Raw genomic sequence first — 22,251 nt, forward strand, 5'->3', positions numbered from 1 at the left:
GAGGAGCAAACACATGCATGTCCGTTCAACGTCAGTGTGGATGCAAACCGGACACAACTTTGTGCCGAAAATGGAACGGGCCGGACACCAAAGGGACAAAAAATACAAATGTGGTCGCACGTTGGGCCCGTGCCACCTGTCTGCTTGAGCAAACATATACTTGATGGGGTAGTGCATTGGAGTTGCCCTGAGAACAAGTATATAGTAGGATGAGAGAGAGAGGAGAGAGAGAAGGGAAGCGGGCTACTAATTAGCACATGCTCCTAGGCATGTTGTGAGAGAGGAGGTGGGCCATGTATCGAAAAAGTAGTATACATTTACATGTAACTATTGTACTTGTCAGCTATAAGTTTGGCTATAGATGATGTGGCAAGACCATATAACCAGCAAGTGGCTATACTATTAATCATGCTCTTAAAGCAAAGACCAGCGACGACTTGGAAATACCCAATCATGATGAGCCCAATAAAAGGAAAGAGCCCACCAACCAGGACGCTACGCTAGGTCTCACTCCCACTCGCACTCCCCAGCTGCTGCAATGCGCCGCCTTCTGCCTACGCCGCCGGAGAGCACCTGCCGCCACGCCCAGTTGCTCTGCCTCCTGCGGTTGGTGGTGTAGATCCACGCCGATCTGCTGCGCGCGGGGGCGACGGGCCGGCGGAGGATCTGCCATTCCCGCTGGCGGCGCGGCGGAGGAGGACCTGAGCTGAGCTGCCGATGCGGGAGGCCACGCGCCGGCGGAGGTGCTGAAATGCTGCTCTCCTGGGCGACGCACAGGACGAGGAGCTGAGCTGTTGCTGGCAGAGGGGACGCGCCGGGCGGATCACGCTGGCCCCGCGTCTTCTCCGCCGTCGGCATTTTCCGCGGCAAGCTGCTGGGTGCATCGGCATTGGGTACCAGATCTGAATGAACAAGGCATCCACCCATCTCAAAGGTTAATTTTGTACTAGCTGATTAAGCTTGTTGCTTCTTTTCCTAGTTCCTTCTTCGTGAATCGGAAAGTTGATTATATTAGACTGCTTGAACCAAATTGCTTTGCCTGTGTGTAGAGTTAGAGAATCTTGTATCTAACTGATGAAAAGTAAATGTGGAACCTACTTGGTGAAAAGGCTGTTCGTTCCAGATCTGAAGGAACATGACATCCATCCATCCTCCATCTCAAAGCTTAATCTTGTACTAGCTTCTTGCTTCTTTTCCTTGTTTCTCCTTCATTCAGGAGCTGGAAAGTTGATTATAGACCGTTGCATTGGTGTTGGTGGATTATACCACGCATTTTTATTTTATTTTGCTGAAAATTGCATTGCCTGTATGTAGCTAACTGATGAAATGTAAATGTGGCACCTAATTGATGAAAATGCTCTTTGGCCGGTTGGACCTCAGAAATCTGTTTGTTCCCTCTGAATTCAGGGTGGACGACACGAGCGGTCTTCAGGACCGGCTCGCGGCCCGCTCGGTCCGGCCAGACTCGGTCCTCGTCCGGCATAAAATCCAGCCCGTCCGGGCCCTGCAAACGGGACCGAAAATCCCTCGGTCCGGTCCGGTTAAAGCTCGGTCCGACCAAACGGACTAACGAACACGAGCTATGGCATGGCGGGGGCGTGGCAGGGGCATGTCGGGACGAGGCGGGGGCATGACGGGGGCGTGTCGAGGTCGTGGCAGGCGCGTGGCGAGCGCGTGGCGGGTGCGTCGGTCGTGCGCTGGTCAGCGCCACCGTCGTTCATCCGCGCGGCCACGGGCATCCATGACACATGTCTACTGGATGCGCCATGCTCGGATCTATCACGTGGAAGGTAGAACTTGAAGCGGGAGGCCCTACACCGCCGCTGTACACTGGCTGTCGTGCACCGGCCGTCGTGCCAGATTTTTCATCACTGTTGCTACCCAAGCTCTGCTTGGCCGCCATGCCGTCCACCGTGAGTCACAGAAGTCGCCGGACACCTCCACGACGAGCCCCACTGCCTCCAGCGCCCTCCCTGCGTCGCCGTGCTCCGGCACGAGCTCTGGGGTGACCACCGGCCGGTCCAAACGAGGCGGTCGGTCTGGCTCGGGCTTTCGTCGCTGCGGTCCGGTCCCTGAAAACAGGACCGCGACGCTGCTCGGTCCGGTCCGGTCCGGACCGCCAACGGCCGGTCCAAACGACGGCTCAGTCAGGGACCGGACCGGCCCGGACCTTGTCCACCCTGACTCTGAATCCTAGCTAATTTAGGAGAGTGTTAAGATTAAAGCGTGAGGGTCAGTGTCCAATAGGTCAATAGTAAAATTTAACTGAAAATTAAATTTGCTTTGCCTGTATGTACAGAGTCTTGTACTAACTGGTGAATGGTAAATGTGGTACCTAATTGATGAATAGGCTGTTTGTTCCTTTGAATCCTATAAAAGCTATATGCAGATGTGGAGATGGGCATTTTAGGGGAGCGTTAAGATTAAAGCGTGAGGGTCAGTGTTCAGTAGATAATATTACACTGAGAATTAAATTGCTATATATTTCTTCAGTTGGCGAGGCAGTTCAAAATTAATTTGTGTCCTTACACGGTCACTTACACCTAGCTAATTAAGCTTCTTGCTTGGTTTCCCTGTCTCCCATGCCGCTACTTAAATTTCACCCCATTTTTACTATTGCAGCAAAAGGCAGCAAGTACAATGGCGATGGTGCTGGATGCATTCGCGTCCTACGTGGGCCACATGCTCGCGCAGGTAGCAGAAGATGAGGTGGGGACGATGCTGGGCGTCTCCGGCGAGATCGAAAAGTTGGGAGACAAGCTCCGGGACCTCAAGAACTTCCTTGCTGACGCCGATAGGCGGAACATCACCGACGAGACCGTCCGAGAGTGGGTAGGGCAGCTGAAGCGCGCCATGTACGAAGCTACTGATACTCTCGATCTCTGCAACCTCAAGGCCTTGGAGCGTGGATCCTCCTCTGTTGATGTAGGGTGTTTCAATCCCTTGCTATTCTGCATGCGGAATCCCTCACATGCTCATGAGATCGGCACCCGCATCAAGGCGCTCAACCAGAGGCTCAACTCCATCAAGGAGCGGAGCGCTGCTTTCAAATTCATCAATCTTGGGTCATATGAGGGTCGTCATAGCAGCAATGCCAATGCCTCCCAGCATGGTAATCCAAGCCGGGAGACGACAGGGGACTTCGACCGGTTGGCTGTGGTCGGGGAGAAGATTGAAGAAGATACAAGAGCATTGGTGGCCCAGATCATGCAGACAAGTGAGGACGTCAGCAACAACATCATGGTGCTCAAGGACGCGTTGCCCAAGGGATGACAGCTATACAGCCCTACTACCATGTTGACACATTAGCACCTGATGACGCTTGGTCATTGCTCAAGAAGCAGGTACGTATGCAATTAAACACTATGCATGTTTGTATAATCTATCTTTATCTACTTGTTAAAATACTACTAGTTAATTAATAGATTTTTTGACCTCTTGGAAGGTAAGATACTGGTGATGGTTTGTGTGGCTAATGTTAACTTTGCTCTTTTACAAATAAAGAAATAAATAATAATGTCATCGAAGCATGGTGCTAAACAAGGAAACATATCACATTGCCAATCGGAATTTCCCTTTTTTTTATGCCTACATGACACAAATTCGAGAAACTGCAATTCTGTATAGAGCTTGAGTAATAATTAGAAATTTAGGATAATTTATATATGTTAATTTATCATGGAAACAATTCAGTGGACCCCTATCAATACAAGAAAATTGATATTGAACTAAAATTAACTAGACTATATCTTGGAAGTAATTTTGCTAAACGTATATACATTTTTTACTGCAATATTTGGCCTTGTATTATGGATTTTAGGTGAGCTAGAGATAAGATAATTTCAGGTGACTGTAAAATAATGAAACTAATAAAATAGTATTTTGGTTCTGCTGAATTTGGAGTATAATTCTATATACTGGTGATGTGAGATTAGTGGAAAAGTTTTTAATAAAAATGAAATATGTTATAGTTATTGCACAAATCTTTGGTGTATTCGGGTTAGGTAAGTACATATCCATTTTTTGAGCGGGAGTAAATATCCATTTTGATGAGCACTTTATGTGTTTTGACTATGTACATTGTGAGTAAATATCCATGATAAATTTTCACTTACGAATATTCAGTTGTATCTTAAGAAGTAAATTTGAGTGACTTAGAGGAGCTTTGTGCGTAGTTAATTAATACTATCGGGCCCTTCAATTACATGTTCGCAGGTACTGTCAACTGAGATAGATGAAGACCACATCAATACGCTAAAGGATATTGGAATCAAAATTATACAAAAATGTGGTGGTTTACCACTTGCCATCAAAGTAATGGGGGGCCTCTTGCGTCAAAGAGGGGGGCTACGTTCTTACTGGGAGCAGGTTTTGGATGATTCTAAATGGTCCACAACCAAAATGCCCCAAGAGCTCAACTATGCAGTATACTTGAGCTATGAAGATATGCCTCCTTATTTGAAGCAGTGCTTTATTTACTACTCTCTTCTTCCTAAAAGAACTAGGTTTAGTGTGCATCAAGTCATTGCCTTGTGGATTAGTGAAGGATTTGTTCATGGAAGCTCGAATGATTTAGAAGAATGTGGAAGAAAGTACTATGATGAGTTAATATCTCGGAACCTTATAGAGCCAGATCAACTGTGTATCAATCAGCTTTTTTGCAGCATGCATGATGTTATTCGCTCATTTGCTCAATATATAAGTAAAGATGAAGCACTTGTTGCTCATGACGAAGGCGTTGATATTTTGAAGAAGCTTAATTCACAAAAGTTTCTTCGGTTGTCTATAGAAAGCAACCGGTTGCAATCAGGTGCACTTGATTGGAAATCTTTACAGGAGCAGAAATCAGTGAGGACATTAATCTCAACTATGCCAATAAAGATGGAGCCTGATGATTCATTGGTTACTTTCTCTAGTCTCCGGAGTCTACATATAGAATCTGCCGATGTGGCTACATTGGTTAAAACGTGGCATAAACTCAAGCATCTGCGGTATTTGACACTAGTAAATAAGGATATATCTGTACTTCCAGGGAATATTGGCAAGATGAAACTATTGCAATTCCTTCATCTTTATAGATGTGAAAAGTTGGTGAATCTTCCTGATAGCATTGTGAAGCTTGGCCAGCTGAGGTTACTTACTCTTCCCAAAAGCAGTATGATACCTAGAGGGTTCTCCGGTCTCACAAATATGAGGAAACTCCTTGGGTTTCAAGCCCACATGGATGGTGATTGGTGCAGTTTGGATGAGTTGGGTCCTCTTTCCCAACTCAGACTTCTCAGTTTATATCAATTGGAGAATGTATCTGCTGCATCGTTTGCTGCTAATGCTAGGCTTGCTGATAAGATTCATCTTAATGAACTGTTTTTGTACTGTACCAGCATACTAGGACCTGACGGGTTGGCCAAAGAAAAAGGAAGTGTCTCTGAGGAAGAGCAACGCAAAATCAAGAATGTGTTTGATGCACTCTGCCCTCCGCCCAATGTGGAGAGAATCGACATTGATGGTTATTTTGGTCAGCAACTCCCGAGTTGGATGATGTCCAGGTCAAGGGCGCCCCTCAATAACTTGAAGTTTCTATTACTTTATAACTTGGCTTGTTGCACCCAACTTCCCAGTGGGTTGTGTTAGCTCCCCTACCTGCAGTACCTCCAGGTCCTCGGTGCTCCATGCATCAGGCGTGTTGGAACTGAATTCTTGCAGGCTGTAGGAGCTCCATTTCCGAGGTTAAACAAGCTGTCCTTATCCGGAATGGTGGAATGGGAGGAGTGGGAGTGGGAGGAGCAAGTACAAGCCATGCGTCGTTTGGAGAAGCTTGTTCTCAATAGATGCAGACTGAGTCGTTTTCCTCCTGGGCTTGCCTCCAATGCAAGGGCTTTGAAACAGTTAAGCCTACAACATGTCCAGCAGCTCAGATACATTGAGAACTTTCCTTCTGTTGTCGAGATTACAGTGCTTGGAAGCCCCAACCTAGAGAGGATCTCCAATCTCCCTAATCTGCAGAAGCTTAACATCAACAATTGCCCAAAGTTGAAGGTGGTGAAGAGTATCCCTGCACTTGAGAAGCTGGTCTTGTGTGATTACGCCATGGAAAAACTCCCAGATTACACCCGAGATGTAAATCCAAAGCTTTTCATATTATTGTGCAGGCTATGGCTGCTCGCTTCGGTAGCTGCGGGACAACTTGGTATTGAGTGGGATAAGTTCAGGCATGTGAACCATGTGAAGGCATATGCACATGGTGGAAATAACGGAGGTAAATGGTATGTTTTGTACACAAGAGGCAACGACAAGTTGGATACAAATATCAGGCACTCCACCGTATTTGAAGGTAGATAAAATAAAACATACGAGCTTAATCTTAACTTCTGTGGGCACTCTGGTTTACAAGTTGTTTTATTTTATCTCCTGGATTTCATCCATATCTGTTGAATGATGACTGAATATATTCCATAGTTTGTTTTTTCTTCGACATGTTTTGGTCAACATGCAATTTAAGTTTTAGCCACACCACTAGCTGTACATTTGGGTCGTTTAATGTCTAGTTTCTGATTTGGTTGCACTCCCCCATGTTGCTAAGTATTTGTCCTTTTTATTTCTTCTGCTAGGTTACCTCAAGTTTTATTATTATACAATTCACATCATGGTTGTTAGAGCACAGATCCTTCTTTGCAAATTAGAGATTTGTATAACCAGTTTTGTATTTTTCCTTCCATGCAGAAACCTTATCATCTTGTATGGTGGACCCACAAGGATTTGAGTCTATGTACAAAATGAGAAGAAGCACCTTCAGTTACATTTGCAGCTTGGTGAGGTTGCCATTTTTGGAAGATATGATGGCGAAGGATCACACCTTTGTTGATGGGAGAGTGATGTCTTTGCAAGATCGAGTAGCCACTGCTCTGAGAATGTTGATCTCTGGTGAGCCACCGGTGGTCGTAGGATCCTCTCTTGGTGTCAACGAGTTCACTGTCTCGCTGGTAACTCAGAGGTTTATTGAGGCTATTCAGGAGCGAGCGTTGCGCCATTTGGACTGGCCATACCGTTTCCAAACAATGGAGCAGATCAAGTGCAGGTTTGACAAGATCCACGGCTTGCCAAATTGTTGCGGTGTTGTACATAAAGCTTACTTTGAATTTGGATCACCAAACCTTGACCATGAGGAGAATGCTGACACACTAATGCAAGCCGTCGTTGATCCAAATATGAGGTTCACAAATATTTGGTTTGGAGCAGCAAGTAGCATGAACCAGTCAAGTCTTTTGCATGACTCTTGGCTCTTCAAGTCCTGCGAGAAAGGTACTTTGTTGGATGGTAGCAAGCTGAAGGTATCAGATGGCTCAGACATTGGGGAATACATCATTGGTGATGCAGGATACCTTCCTCGTCCATGGCTCCTCACACCTTACCAGTTGGAGGATGATATCTCAGACTCGAAAGTGGAGTTCAACAGGAGACACTCTGCAGCTACTGCCATGGCGCTGAGGGCAGTGGAAAGGTTGAAAGACACGTGGAAGTGTCTACAGGGAGAAGGCTGGCATCCAAATAATCAACGTGATTTGCGGTGGACAATCAACACGTGTTGTAGGTTGCATAACATAGTGATAGACATGGAGGAGGAGGGTGCAGGCATGCTGAGTGATCAGGAGGAGAATTGCATGGAGCAAGTGAGTCAATTATTAGAGGAGGACGCTGTCAAGGTGAGGGATGTGCTGTCCCAGCACTTGGTTGCATCTAGAGGTAAAATAACTCGGCTCTTATCTGTTCATTTTATTTGCCTTTCCCTCCCGTTGACTCCATCTTTCACCTACTTGGTTAGTCCACACATTTGCTGCAGAGGTGGAACAAGAAGCACACCAACTACAAGCAACGGATCGAAGGAAATTATACACAAACAACAAATTCACAGCCCAAGAAAATGGTATGTGTTATACACAAGAAGTGGCAACTGCAAGTTAGATTCAAATACTAGCCGCTCTTATATTATTATACTTTTGTTTCATTTCTCCTGCCTTTCACCCATTTATGCTGCTTGATGACTGAATATGTTCCATACATTTTTTGTTTCACATGATTGTGAGTTGTTCCATACATTTATGCTGCTTTCAACATAAATTTTATCCACAACACTGGATGTACGAGTGGGTTGTTTTATGGGTAGCTACTTTCTGATTTGGGTGCACCCCCTTGTCTTATGCTAGGTTACCTCGTGTATGAAAAATCTAGAGTAATATGAAAATTCTAGAGTATAACCAGTTTTGTACTTTTCTTGCCATGCAGAAACTTTATCATCTTCGATGGTGGGAACACAAGGATTTGAGTCTCTGTACAAAATGAGAAGAAGTACCTTTAGTTACATCTGCAGCTTGGTGAAGGTGCCCCTTTCTGAAGATATGATGATAGGAGGACACACCTTTGTTGATGGGCGAGCGATGTCTTTCCATGATGGAGTAGCCATTGCTCTCAGAATGTTGAACTCCGGTGAGACACCCGAGGTTGTGGGATCATCATTTGGTGTGGATGGGTCAACGGTTTCGCTGTTAACTCAGAGGTTTGTTAAGGCTATGGAAGGACGAGCAATGCACCACATCCGCTTTCCTGGCTCCGCTCAAGTGAAGAAGACCAAGCGCAAGTTTCACAAGATCCATGGCCTCCCAAACTGCTGCGGTGTTGTATATACAAGTCACATCAAATTTGGATCACAAAACCATGAGAATGAGGAAAATGACAGCATGCTAATGCAAGCCATGGTTGATCCAGATATGAGGTTCACATGCATTTTCCTGCAATCGCAAGGAAGAATGAACCAATCAATCATGTTGCACGACTATTATCTCTTCGAGTACTGTGAGAAGGGTGCTTGGCTGAATGGTAGCAAGCTGAAGGTATCATCAGGTGGAGGATCGGAAGTCAAGGAATACATAATTGGTGATGCAGGATACCCACTTCGTCCTTGGCTCCTCACTCCTTACCAGTTGGAGAATGGCGTCTCACTCTCAGCCACCAAAGCTGAGTTCAACAGGAGACATTCTGCAGCTACAGCCGTCGCTGAGAGGGCGATAGCAAGGTTAGAGGACACATGGAAGTGCCTGCAGGGAGAAGGGTGGCATCCAAATAACCAACTTGAAGCGTACTGGACAGTCGACACGTGCTGCATATTGCACAACATAGTGATAGACATGGAGGAGGATCAAGAGGAGGAGGAAGAGGGGAAGAATTACAGCAAGCAAGTGCGGCAGTTAGCAGATGAGGACGCCATCAGGGTGAGGGATGCACTGTCCCAACACTTGATCGAATGTGGAGGTACAGTAACACGCACCGTCACTTTAATTTCCCCATTTCTATATAGCTGCAAAGTGATTTACGTATTCTGCTACTTTTACCCTGAGTATAAAGAGTATTATGTTACCTCTTGCCTTGTAAATTAGAGATTATGTAACCAATGCTCTTTCAATGCAGGAACCTTATCATCCTCTATTGTGGATGCACAAGGGTTTGAATCTGTGTACAAAATGAGAAGAAGCACCTTCAGTTATATCTGCAGCTTGGTGAAGACCCCATTTTTAGAAGATATGATGGCAAGGAATCACACCTTTGTTGACGGAAGAGTGCTTTCTTTGCAGGATGGAGTAGCCATCGCTCTGAGAATCCTCAACTCTGGTGATTCACCCGTTACCATAGGATCCTGTATTGGTGTGAACGGGTCAACTGCCTCACTAGTAACTCAGAGTTTTGTTAAGGCTATGGTGGAGCGAGCATTGCTCCATGCGCGTTGGTCATACTCTTCCCAAAAAATGGAGAAGATGAAGCGCAAGTTTAACAAGGTCCATGGCATGCCCAACTGCTGTGGTGTTGTATATACAACTCGCATCAAATTTGGATCACAAAACCGTGACCATGAGGAGAATGAAGGCATACGCATGCAAGCCGTCCTTGATCCTGATATGAGGTTCAGAAACATTTACATGTGGCCGTCACAATGGCATTTGTCAATCGAGGCAAGTTTGCGCAACTCTGTTATGTTCAAGCACTGCGAGAAGGGTCCTTGGCTGAATGGTAGCAAGCTGAAGATATCATCAGGTGGTGGATCGGCAGTAAGGGAATACATAATTGGTAGTGCAGCATACCCTCTTCGTCCTTGGCTTCTCACACCTTACCAGCTGGAGAATGGCCTCTCACTCTCAGGCGCCGAAGTTGAGTTCAATAGGAGACATTCTGCAGCTAGAGCCGTCGCGCTGAGGGCGCTAGCAAGGTTAAAAGACACATGGAAGTGCCTGCAGGGAGAAGGGTGGCGTCCAAATAATCAACTTGAGGCGTACTCGACTGTCAGGACATGCTGCCTGTTGCATAACATAGTGATAGACATGGAGGAGGACGGTGTAGGCATGCCGAGCGATGAGGAGTATAATCGCATCAAGCAAGTGTGGCATGTAGCAGATGAGGAGGAGGGTGTCAGGGCGCGGGATATACTGTCCCAGCACCTGGTTGAATCTGGAGGTAAATTAAGACAGCTCCCAGTGTGTTTGTTTGTATGCTGGCTTTGTCTATTTTTTTTATTTTTTGTAATTCCCTGCTGTTGATTCCATGATTCCATCTTAATTTCATATGTTTGGTTAGCCCACACAATGGCTGCAGAGGAGGAACAAGAAGCAGTGGTAGTTGCATCTGGCTTAGTAGGCAAAAACAAGGAAGAAGAAGCAGTGGTAGCTACATCCAGTTCAGGAGATAAAAACAAGGAACAGGAAGTGCACCGAGCACAACCAGCGGATCGAGGAAAGGAGAAAGTGCATGGTAGCTAGCTGAGGAGATGAGATCAGACAGCCTTCTCCACTGCATCAATTTGGTACTATTCTTTTTGTTTCCTCTGTTATCAATCGCAGCCCTCTTCCTGGTTTCTATATTAATTTAGTGTCAGCTAAATTAATTTTAAATCTTGGTAGGAGCAGGTGGAAGAGGACACTAGGCAGCCTTGGAGATCTTCATCCTGCTGCTTGGTTACATCTAACTGTATGCGTGAATGCAGTAATGGAGCCAAAAGCTGAACTGATGCTGCAACATGAATTTACAGTTGGATCGACAAACTATTCATTCTGCTTTTCTATTAGTTGGCATGTCTTTGGCAAAGGCAACGGTTTTGTATCTTATATTATCGACAATACACTTAATTTCATGCGTCGTGAGAAGAAGACACTATTTGTGACATCCATACATCCTTTTCAGCTTCTGCAACCTGAAGAGTGTTTTGTAAGAGCGGATCAACTGATCTGTCACCTGCACGTACTGTTATCTGTCGTTCTTCTCTAAATTGTGCTTGGCGAACAGCGCAGAGTGATGCATTTTACATAAATTTGGGGTTGCCTTGCCTGGAGCCGGAGGTAAAGTTGGGGCAAGTACTCCTACAGTTTAATCTGTTCATTTTAGCAGTATGTTTTTATAAATTTCCTCATGCTCATTCCATCTTCCTGACCAGGGGACGATTCCCTGCATCTTGCTCTATTCTATTGGGGGTTAGTAGTATTAGCTAGCTATGGTTCAGTTGACACCCATGGAACTGGATTCAGAAGAACGTATGTTTAGGCTGAATGTATGTTCAGTTTACACCGATGGAACTGGTGGCTTCAGAGGAAAAGAATTCTCGTCCCTCAGGCCTCAACTATGTTATGGTGCCACAGACGACGGCGTCGACATTGGCCTAGTTCCCCCAGCGAGCACGGCAAGCACTAGTTCCCCTTGGCCTCGTCCATCTAGCTCCATCTGGCTCTCAAGTAAACTCGAAGGCATGGACAAGGCATTCCTTGACGTCGATCTTCTATCGAATTCGCATCGAAACACTTGATTCCTTGGTTGAGAAAAATAGCTGGCATGTCATCATGATCTGACAAGAAAGAAGAGAGCAGAGTAGTTTTTCTTGGCAAAATCAGTGAGGGATAAAGTTTAGAGGGAAGAGAAGTGCTGATTAATCTAACGGTGCACTGGTCCTGCAACCGCAACTGTTACTTAATTCGGCGAGCGAGGAGAGATTAGCAAGCTCATGACTAACTCGGCTCTGCTCTGTAATCTGTACATCGCTAGTAATTTTCAGACGAGGGATACTTTTGAACCCTGCTGCATGAGCTGGTTATACCAGGTGCATCAAGAGGCAAGAAGATATGTTTAATATATGCGCTCACAAGTTGCAGCGAAGACAAAGCCTTCAAGAAAGCACAAGTCCTGTAAATTCCCTAGTGATAGTGTTTCAAGGGAGGTTAAAGGGCCAATCAACAACGACGCAGAGCTTCTGCACCAGATCACGGAAAGCTGTTCCAGGTGTGGCAAGTCACTACCGAAGAAATCAACTACCAGGAGCATGTCAAGGGACAATGGAAAATAACCTGATCCACTTCTGATATGTCAAGTCTAAAGAAGGGCAGATAAATAAGTCCATTTCTGAAAGGCACTGAAGCTTTGTCAACTCTTGTAGGACTTCTTGTGAGACTACCAAGGCAAACAGCTAATGCTCCATCTGTACCGACGCATGAAAAAAGTTCAAGCCGACAAAGTCCTGATGGTGGAAACAGTGGCAGGCCAATGTTCCTTCCTTGTACAAATGAGTCGTATCCTCTCTTCGTGGCAACATATCCATGCCTTGATGATATACTCTTTTACAAATACTTCATCTCCCTCTTTTTCTAGAGCACTTTCAATGGTTTGAAGATGAGAAATATCAACATCCATCAATAGCATCAAGCGCATCAGAGATGAATGCTCTGACAATAGTTCTTTTTTGATAAAGGGTGGATCTTATTGACTCAAAATGAAGCATCAACAAGATACATAACACATGAGCACACCAGGCCTCTGCATAGTTAGGATGCACACAACCAACACCAACTCACACCTACCCGAATACTTGTCGTCAACCAGCAAAGTCATATAAAACCAAAGCTGTGCGTAGACAAGAAAAAAAGAAAAAAAAACAAAGTCATATAATGCGATGATGAGGCACCGTAATTTGATCAACTTGCACATGTGGCATGGGAACCACTTAGAGCATCTACAACCGACCATCCCAAACCCGCCTCAAATGCCTGGGCGGGCTGCCTGGTCATTGACAGGTTACGAAATTTCGACCTAGCCGGATGCCTCAAATGGGTCTCAAACACTCGTACTGACCGGTGCACCTCATATCGAGCCCAAATATGGGGCGGATATGCGGCGCCCGGGCGCGCCCGCCACGTCGGACTGACGTCGGGGGTCCCATGTGGAATCGACCGGAAACCCGATGGTCCAAAGCTCGTCTCCTTCATCGGACCGATGTCGCCGTGTGGCACCGCTCCGGCCGGCCGCGTAGTGCCTAGCCCGACTATTTAAGCCGACCGCCGACCGCCGGCACCAAAACCGTACCCCTCCACATTTCCCCCCGCCCGTCCGCCGCCGCCACCACTTTCCACTCCCCGTCCACCACCACTAGTAGTTATACCCCCATGCCGCCGGATATGGGGCCTCCCATTTCTAACGCCAAAGCGCCGGCTGCAGCTCCTTGAGCAGATCCGGGTACGACGCGAAACCCGTATCACCGCGGGGCTACCTATGGATGTAGTGGATTTGGAGGAGGAATTGGAGGAGGTTGATGAGGAGGAGGAGCCGAAGGGGGATGTGGGGGACGCGGATCTGCAGGCGAAGTAGCAGGCCATCCTTGATTCCCTCCACTTGGAGTCGGATGCGGAGGTGAGACGCCGTCGCCGGCAGGAGATGGAGGCGCAACACACCACGGAGGAGGAGGAGGTGTTCACCTACATGGATGAGGTCGAACACGAGGAGGAGCCGGAGCCCTCCTACGCGCCCGTCCACTCGGCAACCGGCACCGAAGCCGTGGACATCTCCGACGACAAAGATTAGCTATAGGGTAGTACATAGTATGTAGTACATAGAATTTTTCCCGCATTCTTTGTATGGATCTAGGGATTGAAATATGAGAAACTCAGATACAGAGTAGCTAATTTGAGGCATGCCCGGTCACTGTCCCCTGACGCGCTTGGTCGCGTCCGTGGGACCGGATTTGTCAAGTCCTGTTGTAGATGCTATTGCAATCAGTGTAGCCCATTCTGCGCATGTTACCTTCTTTTTAGAAATTGGTAAAAAGTTTATCGAGTATAATCATAGTAATATTATTTTCTCAAATATTCGTGTGTTCTAAATATTATACGTAGAAATAAATGACTTATTTTGAAATGTTCATGTGATCTTTTCAAATATTCTCATTTTTGTTATTATTCACTTGTGATAGCTTTCACTCGTGGCACATATTCATAATTTCTATATAATTCAAATTTAGTCAGATGTAAATATTTATATAAACATTTTAAATTTTACATTTTTATAACTATAAATATTTTTTGATTATACAAATAATTCTTAAACTACAAAAATAATAATATATGAAAATGCGCAAATAAATATTTGAATGTTTGTATAAGGAAAGTAATATTTATGAATTATAATGTAACAAATATTTGTCTTACTCTAAATTATACAAAAAAATATAATTAGAAATAAAAATGAGGTTATATTATTTTTTTGAAAATAATACGTCAATACTATTTAAAATTATTGAGCATTTTTATAAAATAAGTTATTGTGTTTTTTTAATATTTATAACACACTAATATTTGAACTTTATTTTTATTACTATGATTATAATTTACGTATGTTTTACAAATTTGAGAAAAATGAAAGAGAGCTAACATGGGCTGCACTGACTGCAGCCCACTTAAACCACACTGGCATGCTTTTTTTAAACAATAGATAGGGATTTTACCCATAAAAAACAAGAAATCGTAATTTGTGGAGTGGCTAGCACAGCTGGTTCACTAGCGTTTCGAATCCTAGGAACGACAATCTTTAACTAGGATTTTTCCTTTGTGCTTAAATGTGGGACCCACTGGTCATAGAGACATATATAAAGCAAGCAGTAAAGTGAACATCGATGGCAAGTTTAAGCACCACCGGTGATATTACCTTATACTCCCTCCGTCCCAAAATACTTGTCGGAAAAATTGAACAAAATGAATGTATCGAGAACTAAAATATGTCTAGATACATTCATTTCTCCGACGAGTATTTCTGGACGGAGGGAGTATTTGGTGAAGAAGTACAGAGATGATTTTGTGAGATATCGATGGAGTTGAAGATCAACTGATTTGGCGTCCCATGCGGACTGACGTTGGGGTCCCATGCGGAATCGCCCGGAAACCCAGCGGTCCGGAGCTCATGTCCTATGTGGGACCGATGTCGCCGCGTGGCGCCGCTCCGACGGGACGCGTTAGTGCCTAACCCGGCTATTCACTACACCATGCACTAGATTTCCCTACAGTTGTGTGTTGGGAAAAGTCAGTTTTGCCAACAGACTGTTGGACGGGAAATGTTCTATCGAACTGTCGGTCGGTAATACTTGCGTATCATGACCAACTGTCGGTAGGGAATAGTTGGATATTTGATGTCCGATTGTTGGTCGGGGAAGCTTCTTTTCCCATCTGACCGTTGGTCGGTGATCAATGCCGACCGACTGCTAGTTGCAAATTGGGCCGGCCCATCTCTGCGCGCGCGGGCCAAAAACTTAGCGCCAGGCCTCCCTCATATTTTTCCATATGGCCTACTTGTGCCACGACCGCACACACCCCACCTCACCAAACCTAAATCCTCTCAGGCGCTCCCTCCCTCGGCCGCCGACCGCTAGATCTAGCAACCCGCGCGCCGTCGCCACTCGCCAGCACGCCGTCACTGCGGCAGCGAGGTTGCTGCCATGTCCCCTTCATCCTCCTCCACCCCCACTGCTATCCCCACATTGCTAGTGTGCTCTCTCCCTTGTTCGCTAGGGAGAGATAGATTGCACCGGCGCGGAGAGGCCAAGGCGCGATGGTGGACGCCGCCGTCTTTCTCAGATCCGGGGGTGAGTGAGGGAGGTGCGTAACTAGGGAGAGAGCACACTAGCACTCTCTCATCACCCAAGCGCCTCCACCGCCGCCGTCACGCCACGGGCCTCCTCCAATCTGCCCTCGTCGGTTCTGTTCAAGGGGGATCTGGCCGTTGACTGCTAGTGTTTCCCCTCCCTAGGCGGTGAGTGTTCTTTTCCCTCTCCGTCTCCCTCTCTACCCCCTCCCCCATCCAGGGGCGGATCCAATGGATGTTCCATGGGCGCCATGCCCCCCCTCCCCCATTGAAAATGCAAATTATATTTACTATATAGTAGTTAGGTTAATTTGTGTGTACTATCTGTGTTTAAATACGAGAGTATAAGCCTGGCACCCCCTCTAGTGTTGTTCTAGATCCGCCACTACCCCCATCAGTGCTATCGTTTGTTGATTTGTTCCTTTTCCCTTTTCCATTCAGATCAGCCATAACTGGTGGTAGTACTTCTATCTAGCAAGGAGCGCTTTGGTTGGGAGCTCGAGCTTGAGTAGAACGTAAGATATGGTTCCTGTAATAGGGTATTTTGTGCATTTTCTAGAGTGTATTGAACAATTGCGAAATTTTATTACTAATTCTTATAGTGAAAAGATAGATGTAAGGTCATGGCAGATAGTTTTCTAGCAATTCTGTACTTGAATCGACAAAATCTGGTAGACATATAATCTAGTAGACATTTGTGAGTATGAAATTTGCTCCTCTTCTCTTATGATGACTTCGCCGGCAATTTTATTTTTCTTATATTGCTATATCATTTTGTGCTTCTAACGTTTTTCTGCACCATTCGACCTAGTATGTTTTGCATCAAAAAATTTAAAGTGCACCACGCTTTTTCATCAAATATTCATCTATAGGTAGTATGAATTTTATTTTATTAAACCTCCCTGGGCCATTCGTGAGAGGCAGGTTAAGGATCTCTTTTACAATGTAAATATTCAGTTTTTTGTAATGATTTTCGCAATAGCTTTTCTTGTGGGTTTGGCAATTATGTAAAGATAATTGACGATAGCACAAACTAACGAAGTTCTTTACCATGTTTGTGTAATTTGTACAAAGTAAGGAAACTATGTTGTAGGTTGCAGTTCATTTACGTGGCACTGTAAGGATTAAAACATATTTATTCATGCCTTAAATTTATGTTGCCTTTTTTATTGAAAGCAAAGACTGCTTTCTCGTGACTCTTGTTTGAAAAGTTATCTCTCAGGTCGAATTAGCTCATGGTGGAAGTGGTTAATCTTACTCGTATGATCGTCCAAGCAGCGTTAGCAATGGACGCCATGGAGGTGTTTCTAGGTGCTCTGAGTACCAAGGTTTGTACTTCTGTCTTGTTAATGAGTTCACTGTAATCCAATTTACGGCGTGGAAGGTGTATTGTTTCATATGGATCTTTGTGGATGTTCTGATGTGTTATTGTAATCCAATTTTGTTTCAAGCACACCAACTGAGTTTCAGATCTTTATTTTATATGGGTCATAGATAGCATAAATGTAGAGTTGTGCAGATTCTGAGTTATGGGTCATTTACCTTACAGCGCACATTTCTCCAGTGATTTCCATAGCTGCTAAATGTTTCCTGTTGTATTTTCAGCGATGTACTCATATAGTGTGTCTTTTGCAGGAGGAAAAATGGCAAGCGCAATCGGAAAAGTTTAAGATGGTGGGGTCATCGAGGACCAACTGAAAGTAACAGAGTATGAACTAATGAGAAGTAGGAACCTTCAAGAAAATGAGAGACGGAGGGCAGTGGTACGCGAAAAAAGTACTGTTGTGCAGCAAGATACGGAAGCAAACCACATACCAAAAAAGAAAAGAAAGGTATGTAGCTTTCATCACATTTATTTCCTCCGCCAAGAAGAAAATGTAGCTTCCAGCACTAACCTATCTATGCAGGCACCTTCCCACGCACCTGTATGCATGAATGAAGGACGTGTTTTGAGGTCTAGTGTAACAAAAGATCATGATCATGTAGACCCTACACATCAGCCCTCGAAAGTAAGCCATCCTGTTGAGTTAAAACTGTAGTATATTCATCCACACATTTTTATTTTTGGTGGAAAGTAAATATAGGTAGAACATTCAGCAGTACAAACACAACTGGCTGAAGTCAGTGATATAAGTTATATTCTGTTCTGAAAATAGAACATCTAAAACACATGTGCTTTATGTGATGGCTTAGTTCCTCCCTGGTTTTCCTTTTTAAATTCATCCTAATTTACTAAACCTTCTAGTTCTGTTATCTGGGCTAGACCTCCACATGTGTGTTTTATGTGATGGTTTAGTTCCTCTAGAGGTTACCTTGAAATTTGGAATTTCAAAGTCTTCCTGCGATTACTAATTACCAAGATATCATGTGGTGACTGTTGCTGTCGCAGTGATGTGGTGTAGTCAGCATGGGTTGTGCAGTTTAAGTTTTGGATGTCATGCCTGAGCTACTTTTTATCTCCTCTTGTGATTACTAATTATCCTGAAACACCAGAGCATGAGAAAAGGAGGTGACCTTTTGTTATGCTCTTTTTTTTGCCAAATGAACTTGGTTCTCTTTCTCTCTCCACCTTTAGATCGACAGAGTAGCATCTTACACCATAATTTAGCCGCACAAAACTTAAATCTGAGTTATATTGATGGTTCTCAACATCGTGGCACCGATCGATGCCTCCCCCCTCACACACACCCATAGTTGAGTTCTCTTTCTCTCTCCACCTTTAGATCGACAGAGTAGCATCTTACACCATAATTTAGCCGCACAAAACTTAAATCTGAGTTATATTGATGGTTCTCAACATCGTGGCACCGATCGATGCCTCCCCCCTCACACACACCCATAGTTGAGTTCTTTATGATTGATTTACTCTCCGTATCCTACCCATCAAATCCGAGTTATACTGATATGGAACTTGATCTCCTTGTAGAATTTTAGTTTTGTATTTTGTTATATCTATAATGGGGCATCGTATTATTAACTTACTTTTATTCTCTATACACTGAATGCAAATGAGGTATTTTGTGTTTTTATTCTCTGTTTTGCACAAGTGGCGTGCAACCCTTTCCATGCTTTTTGTTATCTGGAAGCAACAGCAAGGATATATCATACATGAGGGTACTTAAGTCCAGCTAGGAAACAAAATAGCTTTGAATACCAAACTCAAGAACCTATTTGGTGCATAGTATATTGGTCCCAGCCTACTTGCTATAAATGCCTGATTTTGATGGATTTTTTTCATGGATTTGATTATGCAATCTAGAGTTTGTACCCTTCTGAGCCAAATTCAACAGAGTATATCATCCAGTACTAGCAATTTCAATTATCATGGTGTATTAAAGTCAAAGTAAATCCACTAGAAATCTGTACATCTACTGTAAGAGTCACACACACACACACACACACACACACACACACACACACACACACATTTTGGAACAAGTGTTGGAATATGGGCAATCTTACAACGTAAATGATGCATTTCCTTTCGAATGGATAGACAAAAAGTGGGCAGAGGGCTTCTATGGCACATCCATGGCTACTGCTGGAAGTTGATTGTCGGTTCTTCATTTCCTGAAATGCTATTTTTATAGATTAGGCACATGTATTCCTCATTTTGTGCTGTTGTGTGTGCACAGTGCACATGTGAATTCTGCCTGCATTCAATTTCATAAATTAATTGAGCATTCTAATAATTGAGACTTCTTTAACTTCTGTAGTGCGCAAACATAAGGATTGGACTCACAATGAACCATGAAGCCAGCGATCCGCGTCAACTGGATGTCTCATACTTTCATTTTTTTGGCTGTCCTTATGTAAATCTGGTCTATGGTGTCTTGGTGCTTAGAACAGGCTGAAGTGTATGTATGTGACAATTAGTTAATTGAATAAAAAATGTTTGATGCACCTGATGTATGTTGTCTTGGGTGATTATGCTTTAGAACACATGTATATGTATGCAACAATTAGTATCATATGTTAACTACAGTTGTGGTTTCCCAACCAAAATGTTGATCAAATATTGGTTTTTTTTGAGAGATGATCAAATATTGGTTGGCAAAAGTAAACATGGTCTGGTTGTTGGTCAGCAAAACAAACCCTGCCTAACAGTCGGTCAGGAAAGGCTAACACCAAGCCCAACAAAATGTTGGTCGGGAAAGAATTACCCATCAGATGGTCGGTCGGGAAAGGCCAATGAATGCCCCAACAGACTGTTGGTCGGGAAAGGCCCATGGAAGGCCCAACAGATTGTTGGTCGGGAAAAATAACCCTTAGCCGTCAAGCAATCGGTCGGGAAAGACATGTCGGTCGGGAATGGGCTTTCCCGTCTGGACTTTCCCCAACAAACATGATCGGTCGGCAATAGTTTTTCCCAACCGACTGTTTGTTGGTGGAAGCTGTATTTCCGACCAACCTGGCTGTCGAGAATGTAGTGCTGTGGTGTAGTGATTTAAGCCGGCCGCCAGCACCAAAACCCTACCCCCTCCACATTTTCCTTCGTCCATCCGCCGCCGCCGGCACTTTCCACTCCCCATCCACCACCACTAGTAGCCATACCCCCATGCCGCCGGACAAGGGGCCTCCCATTTCTTACGCCGGAGCACCGGCTGCAGCTCCTTGAGCAGATGCGGGCACAACGCGAAGTCTGGATTACTGCGGGGCTACCTACGAATATAGTGGATTCAGAGGAGTTGGAGGAGGTTGAGGAGGAGCTGGAGGAGGATGTAGGGGACGTCGGGACGCGGATCTACAGGCAGAGCAGCAGGCCATCCTCGATTCCCTCCACTCGAAGTCTGATGCGGAGACGAGACATCATAGCCGGCTGGAGATGGAGGCGCACCATGCCGCGGAGGAGGAGGAGGAGATGTTCGCCTACATGGATGAGGTCGAGCAGGAGGAGGAGGAGGAGCCGGAGCCCTCCTACGCGCCCGTCCACTCGGCAACCGGCACCGACGCCGTGGACATCTCCGACGACAAAGATTAGCTATAGGGTAGTACGTAGTATGTAGTACATAGAATTTTTCCCGCATTCTTTGTATGGATCTAGGGATTGAAATATGAGAAACTCGGATACAGAGTAGCTAATTTGAGGCATGCCCGGTCACTGTCCCCTGACGCGCTCGGTCGCGTCCGTGGGACCGGATTTGTCAAGTCCTGTTGTAGATGCTATTGCAATCAGTGTAGCCCATTCTGCGCATGTTACCTTCTTTTTAGAAATTGGTAAAAAGTTTATCGAGTATAATCATAGTAATATTATTTTCTCAAATATTCGTGTGTTCTAAATATTATACGTAGAAATAAATGACTTATTTTGAAATGTTCATGTGATTTTTTCAAATATTCTCATTTTTGTTATTATTCACTTGTGATAGCTTTCACTCGTGGCACATATTCATAATTTCTATATAATTCAAATTTAGTCAGATGTAAATATTTATATAAACATTTTACATTTTACATTTTGCATAACTATAAATACTTTTTGATTATACAAATAATTATTAAATGAAAAAATTATAAATTATTAAAATGAGCATATAAATACTAGAATGTTTGTATGAGTAAATTAATATTTATGAATTATAATGTAACAAATATTTTTCTTACTCTAAATTATACAAACATTGTTATAACTAGAAATAAAAGTGAGTTTATATTACTTTTTCGAAAATAGTACGTCGATACTATTTAAAATTATTGAAATTTTGCCAAATAAGTTATTGTTTGTTTAATATTTATAACACACTAATTTTTGAACTTTATTTTTATTACTATGATTATAATTTACGTATGTTTTACAAATTTGAGAAAAATAAAAGAAAGCTAACATGGGCATGCTTTTTTTTGACAATGGATAGGGATTTTAACCATAAAAAACAAGAAATCATAATTTGTGGAGTGGCGAGCACAGCTGGTTCACTAGCACTAGTTCGAATCCTAGGAACTACAATCTTTAACTAGGATTTTCCCTTTATGCTGACATGTGAGACCCACTGGTCATAGAGACATATATAAAGCAAGCACTAAAGTGAACATGTGTGGCAAGTTTAAGCACCGCCGGTGATATTACCTTATATTTGGTGAAGAAGTACAGAGATGATTTTGTGGGATATCGATGGAGTCGAAGATCAACTGATTAGGCATTCACCTGGATGCAAGCGAGGGAATGCAGAGCTTAGTTTTGTACCTTGCCAAGTGGTTGCAGAGTAGTTTTGGGCACGCTTGGTTGATTGAGAGTAGAACAGAGATGAGAGCATTTGCAGAGTGTTTTGTGAGAGTTGATCAGCATTTTGTGACGGTGCAGCTGCTGTCAGTACGTCAATTTGA

The 22,251-nt window shown here is 44.2% G+C and overlaps 1 long non-coding RNA gene and 1 pseudogene across 3 annotated transcripts; both read left to right on the plus strand.

Moving 5' to 3' along the window:
- Positions 1 to 521: 521 nt before the first annotated feature.
- Positions 522 to 11,259, plus strand: LOC125520509 (annotated as a pseudogene).
- A 4,398-nt stretch (positions 11,260 to 15,657) lies between these two features.
- On the plus strand, positions 15,658 to 19,830 carry LOC125524542. Of its 3 annotated transcripts, none has more exons than XR_007290821.1 (6): positions 15,658 to 16,095; positions 16,369 to 16,442; positions 17,150 to 17,255; positions 17,563 to 17,759; positions 17,835 to 17,936; positions 19,644 to 19,830. It is a non-coding gene; the product is annotated as an uncharacterized LOC125524542 (long non-coding RNA). The 3 variants fall into 3 exon arrangements; XR_007290822.1 differs by having other exon boundaries at positions 16,374 to 16,442; XR_007290823.1 differs by having other exon boundaries at positions 16,403 to 16,442.
- Positions 19,831 to 22,251: the final 2,421 nt, after the last annotated feature.

Source organism: Triticum urartu, chromosome 7, assembly GCF_003073215.2.
Source record: "Triticum urartu cultivar G1812 chromosome 7, Tu2.1, whole genome shotgun sequence".
Classification (NCBI taxonomy): Eukaryota; Viridiplantae; Streptophyta; class Magnoliopsida; order Poales; family Poaceae; genus Triticum; species Triticum urartu.